Source organism: Gobius niger (assembly GCF_951799975.1).
Source record: "Gobius niger genome assembly, chromosome: 9".
Taxonomy (NCBI): domain Eukaryota; kingdom Metazoa; phylum Chordata; class Actinopteri; order Gobiiformes; family Gobiidae; genus Gobius; species Gobius niger.
Window position 1 is genome coordinate 18,624,607 of NC_136860.1, and position 10,022 is coordinate 18,634,628.

Below are 10,022 nucleotides of genomic sequence, written 5' to 3' on the forward strand. Positions count from 1 at the left end.
TGGGTTACTCCAGGGCTCTCAGGTCTCCTGATCAAAGGCCTCCCAATTTGTAAAAGATACTTTCACATTCTTACCCTCGTTTTGTTATTTCCTTGCTAATGTCTAAAAGTTTTTTACATTTGTTTTATACGTAGGTTCGTTAAAATACTGATTTGTTGGAATAAGCAGCTTTGCACTGTGCTCATGTTTCCTGAATGTCTTAGAGTAACAAAGGAAGCGGGACTCTGTCAGTAACGTTGGTTTCATGCGTTCCTTGTGAGATAATTTGTACAGCTCTACTATTTATGAACTTTCTGATTAAAAGAAGATTAATGATGCTCTGTGGCTTTCTTTCGAGCAGGCATGCCAGTCCGTTTACATCGACGGAATACTAAAGAGTCATTTCACACAAACGGGGGAGCCGCTATTCAAGGACACTATCAGCTTTAGGGGGTCTTCTTGGCAGACAGTGGCTGGTTCATTGGCAGCCGCCGTCTTTCCATCTGTGGGATGAGGCTTTGCTGGGGCCTGACCTTCCATGGACTGACAGTCTTTTGATAGGTGATGAGGGACCGCGTGTTCTGCAGCGGGGCATTGATCTCTGCACTCCTCTGCTGCAAATACCTCTGAAGCATGTCAGGCTCTGGCAGCGCTAGACCTTTGCCTCGGTTCAACTGTGTGACAGCATGGAAATAAAAAATTCAAACCACATTCAATTATTTGGCCAAAAACTCTGACGATTTCTTGCATCATGCCACAAATGAATATTAACTACGAGCCGGAGTTGGATGCTTTTACATTTGACTTCCATATTAAGGTGAGGCGCGTGGTTCCCAGCGGTGAAAGTGGGGTAACTCCTCTCCTGGGATCGGACAGGTTGACGTTGGGGCTTACTGTCAGGCGGAGGGGGTTACCCGGGTGGAGCCTCCTGCTTATCCAGCCAGCACATTTCCCAGTGGCACTGTAGAAGATGCCTGTTTAAGATGCGAGATTCACCCTAATTGTAAGAAGACACTCATGAACAATAAGAATGCTGTTGCCTCATCCTCATAGGTCATCATATCTGTCTGCTCTCTGCACTTGGAAGCAGATAAGCAAGCGCACTATAAGCCAAAGTTATTTTAATAGAGTGAGAATTTTTCTGCAAAAGATAACTAATGAATTCCCTGAGGTGAGATAGGTCAGAGAAAGCTTGTTTTCCTTGACCGTCAATACTACATTAATTCTATGTGCTGTACAGCCTAAAGAGGAGCTGTTGGCAGTATATTTCATAAAAGCCCTCAAAACTGAGTACAGAAATAAATGAATACTTTTACTCTTAATGAGAGTAGTTTAACTGTACAGCAGGTGTCACCAACCTCATGCCCACAGGCACCCAGATGCCCTTTGGCACTTCCTCTGTAGCCCCTGGAACTTGTTAAAACACAGCAGTTCACTTTCTTGCAATCTGAGGTAATGCACCATTTCTATTCTTCTGTCTGATTATTTGTTTGAAATTGGGAATTTGTGATATGATCTAGTAATTCCTCATTCATACACCAATGCAGACACTCGAGGCAAGGAGGGTGAAGTGTCTTGCCCAAGGACACAACGACGGTGTGCATTTGTGGGAGCTGGGATTCGAACCCACGACCTTCCGATAACGAGACGGCCCACTCTACCAAGTCTTCATCTTATCTCTTTAAGTCTTGTGGATATTATCTAGTGCCAAAATAATCATGTAAACATCGAAGGATTCATTTGTTCATTGACCTCACTGTAAGCAGAATTAGGGGTAACGTATTACAAACGTAACGACTTATAAAAATATATTACGTTTTTCAGTAACTAAGGAATATAACATTACTTACATTTACACCGAATTGTAAGAACGAAAAAAGCCAAACTCACCCCAAATAACGGATACTGGTGAATAAGATCTGCAGTTGCATGCATGGCATTTTTACTATTTTTCAGTTTATATTTTGCCAAAAGTAACTCAAAGTAGTTTAACTCAGCTAAAGTTTTCAAACAGTAATATGTAATACAAACATATTACACTTTTTAAGGCTGTAGCTACCAATACACAATATATTACAGTTTTAAAGTATATTACCCAACACTGTAAGCGCAATTTTACTGCCATCTTGCAAGGACAAACATGACAAACAGTGGGACAAAGCTGTGAAAGTTGCATTGAGAAGTAAAAATACAATGTGTAGTCCAGAAAAGTGTTTCAAGAGTCAAAACTGAATAATGGCATTTGCAGTTACACCGCCTACCATGAAAAATTGTCGCCACAAGAAAAACGCTCTTATATTATCTTGGACCGCCTTTAGCTTTGATTTCAGCACATATTCATTGTTTCACTAAGCTGCTGCAAAGTCAAAAGGTCCAGTGTTGCATTCATTTTTAACCAAGAGCTTGTATTAATGATGGGAGACTGACCGCTGCAAAAAAAAAGAAAAGGGAAAAATCCTGGGATTAAGATCTGGACTGTGAAAATTATGTCTCATGCTTCACTCTTTCACAATGTGAGTTAGTCGAAATCCAAGGTATTGTCATCTTAGAATCTGCCGGTGCCATCAGGGAAGAAGAACTCCTTTGATGGAATAACCCGGTAAATCAGGAATCTCATTCTCTGGGCACATTGTGTTGCTGAACCTAGACCTGACCAACTACAGCGACCCCAGATCATAACAGTTAAATCCAGGTGGCGACATGTAAAACATGCTCATTTTCTTCATGTTCTTCCCCAGTAATTCCCAAAGTGGGAGTCACAAGCACTGAGCTGGGGGTCCAACAATATTTGATATAAAAACAGCATAGATTTATGAACAGAGGACACATACGCACAAAACCAGATTTCAATGTTGTTGTTCATAAAAAGACACATTTGCATTTTTTTCTCACTGTCTGACATGAAACCAGAATTAACTTTTATATTTTTTAAGTCAGTTAGAATTAAAAAAATATATATTTATGTCTGCTAAATGCCAGAAGAATGAGAGATAGAATTTTCGACACGGTTTTATGTTTTCTATTTACAAAACCAAAAGTTTACATACATTTCATTAATATTTGGTAGAATTGCCTTTAAACTGTATAACTTGGGTCAAACATTTTGGATATCCTTCCACAAGCTTCTCACAATAGTTAGGAGTTTTGGTCCTTTTGTCCAAACTGAACTGGTGTAACTGAGCCAAATGTATAGGCCACCTTGCGTGCCTATGCCTTTTCAGCTCTGCCCATACATTTTCAACTGGATTGAGATCATTACTTTGAGATGGCCACTTCAAAACATTGACGTTGTTATCCTTAAGCCACTTTGTGACCAGTTTGGCAGTTTGCTTTGGGTCACTGTCCAGTTGGACGACCCATCTGTGCCAAAGCTTTAACTTCCTGGCTGATTGAGATGTTTCTCCAATATTTACACATTATGTTCTTTCTTCATGATGTCATCTATTTTGTGAAGTGCACCAGTCCCTCCTGCAGCAAAACAACTCCACAGCATGATGCTGCCACCCCCCTATTTCACAGTTGGGATGGTGTTCTCAGGCTTGCAAGATTCCCCCGTTTCCTCTAAACGCTATGATGGTCATTATGGCCCAAAATTATTATTATTATTTTCCATCAAACCACAGGATATGTCTCCAAAAATTAAAGTCTTTATTCTTTTTTTATTTATTTTAAAACTCCAAACTGTTTCTTTTGGAGTGAGGGCTTCTTCCTGGCAGAGTATCATCTCAGCCCATGTCGGTACAGGACTCGTTTCACTCTGGATTATGACAAACTCTTACCAGGTTCAGCATCTTCACCAGGTCTTTTGCATTTGCTCTTGGGTTGATATCCACATTTCAGACACAGCACGTTTATCTCTGGGACACAGAACCCGACTTCTTTCTGATCTGCATAATGACTGGTCATTTCCATCATTGTTTTAACCAATGTACCTGGCATTCAAGTGTCTTGAAACTGCACCCAAGGATGAACCAGACTTGTGCTTCCAAGGACATGACATCGTCATCTGGCCTTTCCCAAACGCGTAATGTTAGTGTATCTAAACTTTTGGTTTTGTAAAAAAGTAACAAACAAATTTGTAGAAAATTCTAGCTCTCATTATTCTGGCATTTGACTCTTTTTTTTTTTTTTTTATTCTAATTGAACAGTGAGAAAAAAAAAGCAAATGTGTCTTTTTATGAAGTGCATGTAAACATATGGTTAACGCTGTATATGATTCCTTTTTACAGTGGAGGGTCCCGTCTTGGTATTTGGGAGGTTGCAGCCTGAAAAGTTTGGGACCCCCATCCTAACCCTGATGAGGAATAATACTGCCAATTTCTAGCAATTCAAATATATTTTTGATAGTTACATCCTCCTGACATTGCAGCAAATAAAATTCATATTCTTCCAATTTCTTAAAACCTCGGACCATTCATCTTTAATGCTTGTCACCCTTTAGACTACTCACCTCTAACTTTTCTTTGAAACTTCAGCCAGTCCTTTTCAATCTCTAGAATAGAAGCAGAAGATGTGAAAGAGCTACAGTGGCATAGAATTTAATTTAAGAAGCATTTAGCGTTTTAAACCAGTAATAGACAAGAGTGATCCTGACCTTTGATCTTTCTGCTTTACTGGGTTTTCAATCAGTCATGGTTACTTCTGCACTGCACCCTTCAGCAAGTTTCTGGATAAGTTCCATGCCTTTTTAACAACTGAAAAATGAGGGCAGAGAGGATAAGGTTAGAAACGTATATCCTTCAACCGCTAGTGCTGGCATCTCAGACCATTAAATACTGTGATATACAGAGTGACGATAGTTAAAGTGTTCATCTACGAATCCAAACAGAGACAGTTTAATGGTCGTTTCCTTGGGCAAGACACCTCACCATAGTTGAATTATTGTATTAGAAGAAGAAACTTTGTTTATACAGCACCGTTCACAGATAAAATCGCAAAGTGCTTCACAATGAACAAGTGAATCAAAAGCAAGTATTACACACATTTCAATAGAAACAGTTGTACGCCATTGTCAATGAAATGATTAGTTTATTTGAACAAGGACATTGAACATTTGTAATTTCTGTAAATGTGCAAGTTAGAGCTATAAAGGTACAGTAGTTTTCAACAGAAGTAGCTTTCCACTATGAATGATGCATAATAGAGCTTTATAAAGAAGAGGTTAAGGTAAAATATTCACCTGCTCTTCAAAGCCACAAGAGGTAACCTAAAGTGGGCAGCTGAAGAGCAGCACCCAGAGGAAACACACCCAAGAACTCAGTGGCCATGTCACTGAAAAATCAAATGCATTACTGATTTGATTTTTTATTATGACTTTGATTACAACTTGTTTGCATATAATCATTTTAGCTGAATTTGTGTTTATTGGATGATCTATATTCTCATTTATTGACCATAAACTGTAATGTCAACTAGGGGTGCGCCATATTATATCGCATATCGTTATCGCTATATAATGTTTTGATATCGTTGTCATTTTTTTTTATCGTGGACGATATAATTTATGTTACGCTCAGCTCCATCAGAGCAGCATAAACACTGGGACAGGTGCTTAAAAAGTAAAATGAAATGAAAAGGATGTAAAATAGATGAGATTTGCGAGGAAATTAGTATGCTGTTAAAAAACAAAAGAAAAAAATATCACTGAATTGATCTTCCCAATAGGTGTAAGATTTGGATTTTGAAGTAATTTGTCCGTTGTCAATTATATCATTATCGTGATATAGATTTTAGGCCATATCGCCCTGCCCGAATGTCAACTCGCTTGCTCTCCCTGCTCTTCTAGGTCAAATCTGCCTGTTTGATCTATGGTCACGTGTGGTTTCTGAGGCTGCTGGCAGTTCTTATAACTAATGTTCAATGCGGTCTCCTTCTGGAGAGTTCCTGAGCCCTGTGTGAGTGTGTGATCTGAAGACATTCTTGACAAAAAATATGTTTTATCAAAAGCCTATTCTGCTGTCACTGCCGCATGTTGCAGTTAATGAGGTGTTTAAAACACATCTGGTATGTTGGAGATGCCAGGCAGCATCAGTGACATTGTGATATGTGGAAATCGCGCATTAATTCCAAGTTCCGTTTTAAGAACCCCTCTATTTATAGTTAAAGCAGAGAAAAGGGGAGCAATTTTAAGGACGCCACTTTTCCACCAAACCCCGTCCAGATTAGTCAAAAGATGTGGAGAGGCGCTGGGGGATTTTCCTTTCCTAAGTGAGTCCAACACTTCATTATCTGGGGATATCTTCCAACTTCATGTTTTTAGGAGCGCTCTGTAGAAGACGGGGGGAAAAAAACAAAGACGCTTCATTATTTATTAAATTCTTTGAGGTTAACTTGTGCTTTATGAATAAATCAAAACCGTGAAACTCCATGTCTCTGGATACCGTGTCATATCATCCTTCATAAGCGGAAACTTGGGATAAAGCATTGTGACAAGGGCAGAGAAGACAGCGAAAAGTTGAATTCCCTCACAAATCTCTTCAGGAGTGAGAAAGAAATTCTATTGAGTTTGTGGGTCTATAAAGAAAACATTAAAGTATCCGAGTGGAAATATGTCTCACCTATCTATGTCCTACAGTGAAGCTTTTACCAAGTCAAGGACACTCCATTGAGCAGTCTCCCTTTATGTACTCACAGAAAAGCCAAACTCCTATTCACCGCATGGTATTCATCCACCTTCCAACATCTGCTCGCATGTCACCTCGAAAATTTCTCAGAAAAGGCTTTTGATGTCTCTAAGCTTGAATATTTATAGTCCGCAAATGCAAAAATAATGAAAGATTATCAGCGACATGCACCGTCATTTACCAGCCAAGGTCAGGGATTAATAATTTGCATAAAAATTTGAACAAATCTCACCTTGAATACTCGCTTTCATGTCGCCGGGCCGCGGTATGTCTCTGCTGATCTTGGCGGCCGCTCTTCCATCAAACGCGTCCATTGTCACAGATTCAAAGAGGTGACACTGCGAGGAGATTATAAGATACAAAGTGTACAGGGCATACAGCAGATAGAGAAAGCTAACTACAATGGGAAGCCTTATTTCAGACTGTGATCAAAATTCATCTGTCATAACAAATCTCTGTACGCCATTATGCTTCAAAGAATGTCATTTATTGTTTATGGAAATGGTTCTCAGAGAGGTTTTGTCTTTCGTGGAAAGCATTAGTTCTGCTCTTTATTACGAACCCAAGATGTGGCAACTTTCAGTCAAGTCTTTGAAATCCTACGGAAATAACATTTATCATAGAAAGGAAAAGTTTCAAGAACCCTTTGGAGTTTTGGTAGAAATTAAGCTTCAGCGCAAATTCAACCTGGAAGACCTACCTGCAGCATTCATTCATCGCCTCCTCACCGGCAGCTCTTCGCCAATTATCCAATCATAGCCCCATCTCGAGCCGCGCCTTCGCGACAGCCAATCACTGCAGCAGCTCGCACCTGCTTCAGCCACTCATCGCCCAGGATCTCCTTCTTAAGCTTCCTCGTCCATCACTCGGCCGTTTCCTGGCTGTGCTGCGACCCTCCTCCGCCCCTCCTCGGCCTGACCTTTCCTTGGCTCTGCTCGTCGTTGTCATCTGGCCGTCCCGGGTCTCGCCCTCTACCACCATCAGTGTCCAGACTCCGGGGGAGGATTCTGTCAATCTCTCATCATCAAAACGAATTTCATATCATTAATTCAATCTTCCTATTATGATTCATGTCCAGTAAAATACTTAATGACAATTTCAGGTTGAAATAAACTCCAGGTTTATTATTAGGCAATTTGGATGCTGAAAGTAAAAATCAACACCAACTTGTGACAGCAGTGTTTTGACTTCAGAGATGGGCTGAATGAGCAGGATTACTCAATGAATGTATGAATATGACGACAATATATTAAAAAACAAATCTTTAAAGTCAGTTCAGGAATACCGGCTCTTTACAATCATTTCTGTAATGAATCGTGAGCAGAGCTGTAGCGTGGTGTCAGAAGTGTAGATTGATTTGCTTTTAGTAGAAACCATACAGTACCATGAGTTCTATGGCTTGAAAAGTCAGTCCAGATCTCTGTTCTGAGTACAGATCAAGAGGGACAATGGTCTTTCTACATCTGGAGAATTACAGGTTCAAATCCAAAGGTCAGGCTTTATGAGCAATACTGATGAATACTGGTGTTGGCTGGAGAGGTGGAAACTTGACTCACCGCCATCCGTAGGTGAAGTAATTATATACGTATATAGCAAGTCTGACAGAAGATGCAGGTCTTCAATCTGGACCTAACCTTTTCCTCTCAACTAACCTTTATTTCTGTTGTGATTTGAAGAGCCAATGACTTTGCACACTCATACACCTGATGCAGTTTGATTATTATTAACAGATCTGGGTATGTGAGATATATTTATCACTTCTAAACGGTGTATCATATTGCACAAGAAGCCCACTATTTTGAGCTAAATCTACTTTAATAAGCCATCTTTATTTCCATGTTTTTGGGTTTCTTTTTTTAAGTAAAGCTTGAGATTTTCTTGGAGATACTCTGAAAAAATAAGCCCGTACGTCAAGCGCAGCCCCTGAAAACCACAACAAAAGATGAAGATACAGTGGATTCCGACAGCTCATGAGTGGTCAGATTCAAACAGCATGTTTTCCTTCTGCTGTACCATAGCAACCACCGCAGAACAACACGTCTCCAAAGACCCCCATTAAAACTAAAATGAGACAGACAGAAAACTGCAATTAGCCTCAAAATCCACCTTTGTTTTCTTATCTCCTCCTTGTGTCTGTGGTGTTCCCACTGGATTATAAATCTCATTAAGTCAATTTTATCATATCTTGCTTTTCTTTTAGCAACAAATTGTCCTCACCGGTTTGATGGTTATAGCGGGCTGTGAGCAGTGTGTAAAATTTGCAATGATAGTGCTAATTGATTTGTGTACAGCGCGTGTGCTTTGGTAGACGCTAAATTACTTTAATTGCAAATAAAGGGTGAGAAAACACAGAATGTTCTGGCCGGCTTTTGCTAATAGTTTGTTTACATGGTTGAAAATAGCCTCAATTTGCTGGACCAAGCACTGGAATAAAAAAAAGAAGATAATGTGCACTGTGAAATCCTGAGTTTAATTTTAAGTACAGATGCAGCGTGATGACCGATTAGTAAGTACTCGAAGTGCGCCTCATGTTTTCGCCTTTGTTCTTCTATGAAAGAGAAAGGTGTTGTTTGGGAGCATCGACCCGTGTCATCTACGGCTGTCCAACGGGGACATATTGTTATCTATAAATAGGCCTCATACATCAAGTCCCATAAAACCATCATTTAAGTGTCAGAAGAGAAAGCCTCTTGTGTAGGACTCCTTTTGTCCATGTTCTTTCAGCTCTGTTGTCCAACATCTCCCATCTGTCTTTGATATAGAAACAGTCAGTTGTGTGATTTAGCCTAGATGTGACTAAAATGTAATTACATTTAACGAGAAAAAAACTTTTCTTTTTTATCATATTCATTTAAAACGAGCTGACACCGGCAGTCTCCGAAGGACATGCTCTGATTACAGAAGTCCATTCACTTCTTCTCCTATTAAACAAATATAAAGGTATTCACTCTCACTATTTACGCTTGTTTGCTTTTGAAATGACATTAAAAGTCTTTTCCCGAGTCACCTTTCTCTTTAATATACCCCGTCTTACCTGATGTGCCTTGGCTGACTTTTTTTTCCTGCAGTTGTGGCTTAATGTTGTGCTGATTTGCAGGATGCTGTGACACAGGGCAGGCGAGAAGTAAATCTCAGAGCTCTTCATTCGGACATATTTCTCCAGGGCCGGCTAGTTAAGCGGCTCGGGACAAATGGGCTGCAATAGAAAAAAGACACCTCACTTAGCAATACGTCTCTGCGCAGAGGAAGACTCTGAAGGTGCTCGCTGTGAATTTACTGCAAATGATTAGAGGGCGCCGCGACTTGATGGTTACATTTTCAAATCTTTGTTGTCTGTTTTTTGGAGGTTGCCAAGTTGCCGGACAGGTAATTCACCACAAATCCGGGGGTGCTTTGCTGTAAAGTATTTCAATCTTTAAG